Raw genomic sequence first — 6,000 nt, 5'->3', positions numbered from 1 at the left:
GGGGGGGGGGTCTATTAATTTGTTGTTTTCCGTCTGTTGGCATGACCAGCTGTCCGTCATTGCTCTTCTCCAAAATAATCATTTTGAGGGAGGTGGAAAGAATCAACTTAATCCCCCCCCCCCCACATTTTCTCCCCAATTATACTTGGCCAATTTATCCCCATGCCACCCTATTGGCTGCCCCGGTTACTACTCCAGCCTCTGCCGATCTGGGGAGAGCCGAGACTAGCACCATGCTTCCTCCGACACATGTACAGTTGCCAGCCGCTTCTTTTCACCTGACCTGACCTAAAAGGACGGCAATGGAAACAAGCTGTCAGCTTTATTGCGTTCATCCTTTTGATAATGGTGGGCCTATGCACTGTATGTATGTATGACATGTATGTGTTCATTGTCAATAAAGTCTTCAATCAATCAGAAACAGAGGGAGCTTCACAGGCAGGATGTAGCACGTGGGAGCATCACACTATTCCCACCAGTTCCCTTCCACCCCGACCAGACGCCCCGACTGACCAGAGGAGGCGCTAGTGCAGTGACCAGCACACATAACCCCAATCCGGCTTCCCACCCTCAGGCACAGCCATTGAATCGTGCCTGTATCGACGGCCGCCCGACCGAGCCGGAGGTAACACGTGGATACGAACCTGCCACCCTCGTGTTGGTAGGCAGGGAATCTACCGCTACACTACAAGCCTCAATCACCTTCATTTAAAACATAGTCAGTCCTGCAGTGGGCGGAGTCAGGAGGAGTGTATTTGGGAATAGCACTGTTTAATAGCCCTGTTAAATACCTAGGCCACTGCTTACTGCAGCTAGCCACCTTGCTAATGTTCTTCCATAAGAAATAAATGTGCCTGCCCTCCCATATTCTGCCTCTATCATTTGAAATGCCTTTTTAATGAAGTAGTGAAGGCACGCCGTGATGTTTCACCACATACACATCCATGCACTTGGCACCCGGCGCACAGAGAGATGAGCTAAACACACTTGGCGTTTCCTATAATGATGAAACAACCTTCATTTTAAAGCCCATGCATGGCAAAGCCGCTGATCAATTAAGATGATTTAGTGGAGCAGCTCTGGACACACAGCGCTCCTGTCCCTCTGTAGGGTAGACCTGCCTTCATTGCACCCCGGGGATGACTTGTGGCAGAATAAACAGCCATTTGGACCCGCGTCTCTCTCTTCTCCTCTGTGACTCTTTCCGTGGAAATATGCGGCTTGAATCAACGCTCTGATGACACACAGCCATCTGTTGTTGTGTTAAGTGTGTTAGGGCATGAAGTGGAGAGAAAACAGACAATCTCAGGTTTAAAAATAAATAAATACAAAAACACAGAACAGACACAAACGCACCACGCATAACGGAGTGCACGTAGTTAGCATGCCCCAACAGCATGCATGCACGTACGGCGTGCACGCACGCACACACACACACACACACACACACACACACACACACACACACACACACACACACACACACACACACACACACACACACACACACACACACACACACACACACACACACAGTCAGTCCCTGGAGTCGCCGTACTGAAAAGGCAGAACTGAGGCCTTTTCAGTTTTCACTTCATAGAACAGAGCTGGTGGGGAATCAAATAAATAATAGACAAAGAAGAGAGCAGGATAGTGATAGTACCACACAAGTCAATGCCTCCTTTCTCTGCAGCACCTCTGAATCCCCTCCATTCTCCACACGGCGGAGTAGAGAGGGCCGATAGATTAAAACTGCATGGCATACAGCGCTTAAATGAAGCGCTAAAAATACATCCTTTTCAGCGCAACATGAAAGCAAACTGCCTTTCCCCCTGTCCAGTATTGAGCGGCCATTGATTCCAAGACAAAGGCTACACCTCCTCAAAGAGGTAAGAAAAAAGAGCAATCATACAGGCAATTATTTTCACATGCGCCTGCAGCGGCCGATAATGTCAGCGCGCCTCTCTTCCTAAATAAAAGGAGGCGAGGCGGGCGTCAGAGCTGCAGGCCCGCCGCCCAAGACGAATGAGCCCATCTCCCAGAATGCTCGGCTTTTCATCTGGGCAGCACGACATGGCGCCCCCCATGCAGCGTGAGGCGGAGCCGGGCCTGGGGGACAGACACACAGAAACAGAGAAGAATGTACTGTAGGTCCTCTATTCAGCTCTATGGACCCACCAACACCAAGGCAAAGGGCTTCTAAAGACCAGTGGCCATATTGCCACTGGCTTTCTCTTGCATCCTGGCCATAGACAACAACCACTGTGGCTCCATAGCCTATAGCACATTTCTCTGCATGGGGCAGCAGCACACAGCAGGCCTCTAAAGCTGGACCCTTTCTAAAGGCACAGGCAGAGATTTTCCCTCACTTGTGCATCATCAGACCCAAGCCTATTCATTTTGATGTGCAGACGCCAGAGCATCAGCATCTCAGAGGAGGTGGAGAGAATGCTGCCTGCTGGGTCTAGGCTCTCCACACTGCTGAGCTACTCTGATGATCTACTCTGTAATCTTCACTGACTGGACTACTCTTATCTGTTCTGAATAGAAATCTTCACTGGACTACTCCGATCTATTCTGTTCTGAATCTGAATAGGAATCCTCACTGGCCTACTCTCATCTACTCTGTTCTGAGTAGGAATCTTCACTGGACAGGCTTCAAAGGGGGGAGATGGCAGCAATGAAGGGGCGGGGTGAGGGAAGGAAGGAAGGAGGACTTACTGGAGCGAAAGGTAAATAAAGAGGTCAACCTAGGGTGAGCTACAGAGACCAGAGACCAGAGGCCTGGGCAGCTACAGAGACCAGAGGCCTGGACAGCTACAGAGACCAGAGGCCTGGACAGCTACAGAGACCAGAGGCCTGGACAGCTACAGAGACCAGAGGCCTGGACAGCTACAGAGACCAGAGGCCTGGACAGCTACAGAGAGACCAGAGGCCTGGGCAGCTACAGAGACCAGAGGCCTGGACAGCTACAGAGAGACCAGAGGCCTGGGCAGCTACAGAGACCAGAGACCTGGACAGCTACAGAGACCAGAGACCTGGGCAGCTACAGAGACCAGAGGCCTGGACAGCTACAGAGACCAGAGGCCTGGACAGCTACAGAAACCAGAGACCTGGGCAGCTACAGAGACCAGAGGCCTGGACAGTTACAGAGACCAGAGGCCTGGACAGCTACAGAGAGACCAGAGGCCTGGACAGCTACAGAGAGACCAGAGGCCTGGGCAGCTACAGAGACCAGAGGCCTGGACAGCTACAGAGAGACCAGAGGCCTGGACAGCTACAGAGACCAGAGACCTGGGCAGCTACAGAGACCAGAGGCCTGGACAGCTACAGAGACCAGAGGCCTGGACAGCTACAGAGAGACCAGAGGCCTGGACAGCTACAGAGACCAGAGGCCTGGACAGCTACAGAGACCAGAGGCCTGGGCAGCTACAGAGACCAGAGGCCTGGACAGCTACAGAGAGACCAGAGGCCTGGACAGCTACAGAGAGACCAGAGGCCTGGACAGCTACAGAGAGACCAGAGGCCTGGACAGCTACAGAGAGACCAGAGGCCTGGACAGCTACAGAGAGACCAGAGGCCTGGACAGCTACAGAGACCAGAGGCCTGGACAGCTACAGAGACCAGAGGCCTGGGCAGCTACAGAGACCAGAGACCTGGGCAGCTACAGAGACCAGAGGCCTGGACAGCTACAGAGACCAGAGGCCTGGACAGCTACAGAGACCAGAGGCCTGGACAGCGACAGAGACCAGAGGCCTGGACAGCTACAGAGACCAGAGGCCTGGACAGCTACAGAGACCAGAGGCCTGGACAGCTACAGAGACCAGAGGCCTGGACAGCGACAGACCACTAAGTCACAGTGTTGAAATCAGATGGGGCACAACCAAGTCAAACAGGCAGGGAGTCACTTCCCATTTTGCTTTTGTCTTAACTACTTCCAAGCTCAACAACCCAGCCAGCCCACCACACACACACACACACACACACACACACACACACACACAGGCACACACACACACACACACACACACACACACACACAATCACTTACGCTCCAGTTTCCTAAAGTGAACAGATGAAGAGAGGTAGAAAATGGGAGCAGCAGAAAGAGGTAGAGAGAGAGGGATGGACCGAGCACTAAGGCTGGACAAACGAATAGAAGAACTAAGCAGAGAGGAGAGTCTCTTCTTTCATCCACCACTCATGTGCTGCAGTGGAAAGCCCTGCGGTCCATGCCTTAGGCCCTGAGCCCACGCTTGGCCTATCAGTTTAAGATCAAAAAGAGTCCGCTTTAGCAAGACATATGGACTGAATAATGCATCCACTTTATTTCCACAAGGTTGGACGGACAGAGTGGTAGAAAAAAAAAGAGCTGAATGTGTGAGCGTCGTATGCTTGTTTATCACACGTGTGTGTGTGTACATGTATGTGTGTTTGCGTGTGCCTGTCTGTGTGTGGCATATGTGACTGTATTTGTTCTAAACCGACATTTCCATAGGTCGACTAGCCTCTGCATAGTGGCGTTCCCTGTGATTGGACAGTGGGTACGATAGCCTTTAGCGTGCTAGAAATGGGCTTCTGTTCTGTGATGTCTCATTTGAATAGTCTGACAGCCAGCGGCTGAGGAGCAGCCTTGAACTGAATTATGAATACGAGGTGGGCTCAAGCCTCCCTGCAAAGTGCTGAGAAAAGGTGAAGCGCAAAGTCAAGTCCAGTCAGAAACACAGCAGTCTTATATCGCGCCAGAGGTCGGTCACACACTCCAGCAAAACAACAGTTTGGTTATGTCCTGAAAGAAGAGAACTGCACGTTATCGATTTAGCCAATGGTAGGTATGGTGTAGCCTGTGTAAAGTGGCGTCAAGAGAGGGAGACAGAAATCAAGTGTTCTGTCGTTGGATAGGCTGATTCCCAGATTAATGCTGTGTGTAGCTTCCAGATTAGACAAATAGCTGGAATAACACAGAGCTCTGTGATCAAGCCTTTTGATTCAGGTAAATATCATGAAGCACTGCCCCCCTGTTACAATGAGCTATCCCATAAGCCTATGTCAGCTTAACTAGCAGTATCATGTCTGGGGCAGGCAAAGGCCCTGCTCTTTGACCTGTGACCACTGACCTACGGCCTATAGTCTGGGTAAGGCCCTGCCATTCACATAATGATTTAAGGAGGAAAAGGGACTCCTACCAGAAGAAGAGAAATAGGAATCATGACATTTAGGGATGGGAATTGATAAGACGTTATTGATACCATTGCCGTTATCAATTCTGCTTATCGGTCTGATTCTTTATCGATTACAGATTAATTTTCTGTGTGGAAAAAAGCAGGCCTTCACAGGTTCTCAGTGTCACATCATGCCTAATGGCATTACAGTGTCTCACTTATCAGCTGCGTTTCTCTAAAGCAGCTTATTGGTTGATCTTTTATTGTTATATTGGTGCATTATAACATTAGAAAAAAGAACAGGACAAGTGGACGGAGTTAGAACATACATGACAGACATTAGGACAAAACAGTTTACATTGACCCGGGAAGATGAGTTTAAGGTGGGGTGAGGAGACGTAGGATTGAGGCATGTGTGGATTAACAGGGACAGCTACTGACTAACGATAAAGGAGGTAAAGGAGTAAGTAATGATGTAATGGAGGGTGTGGGTGAATTTAGTCTAGTGGAGTTTCTAGTGGGGTTTTGGGGTTTGTTGCCCCCCCCCCCCCCCCCTCCCCCCAGGGTGTGTTGTCAAGATTCAAGATTCAAGATTTTTATTGTCACTCCATGGTACAAGTATCACATGTGAAATTCTTGTGCTGTGGACTCCGTTTACAACATAGTACAAATATAACAGGGCATATGAGTGCAAAAACAACAAGAGACACGACAAGCAATAAGGCAGTATAGTGATAAGACAAGTCAGAGACAGTGGCATATTCACTGACTAGAGGCAACGAAATTATAAACAAAACGAAATTACTCTAAAAAAAAGACCTATTTCCTACGAAGTTCA

The 6,000-nt window shown here is 49.9% G+C and overlaps 1 protein-coding gene across 1 annotated transcript in view; it reads right to left on the bottom strand.

The window, feature by feature from the left end:
* ndufaf2 (NADH:ubiquinone oxidoreductase complex assembly factor 2) overlaps nt 1-6,000 on the bottom strand; it is a 16,202-nt gene that overhangs the window by 8,885 nt on the left and 1,317 nt on the right. The gene's annotated exons all lie outside the window — the stretch shown is intronic.

Source organism: Poromitra crassiceps, assembly GCF_964638095.1.
Source record: "Poromitra crassiceps genome assembly, chromosome: 10".
NCBI classification, from domain to species: domain Eukaryota; kingdom Metazoa; phylum Chordata; class Actinopteri; order Beryciformes; family Melamphaidae; genus Poromitra; species Poromitra crassiceps.
This window is presented reverse-complemented; position numbering and strand designations above follow the sequence as displayed.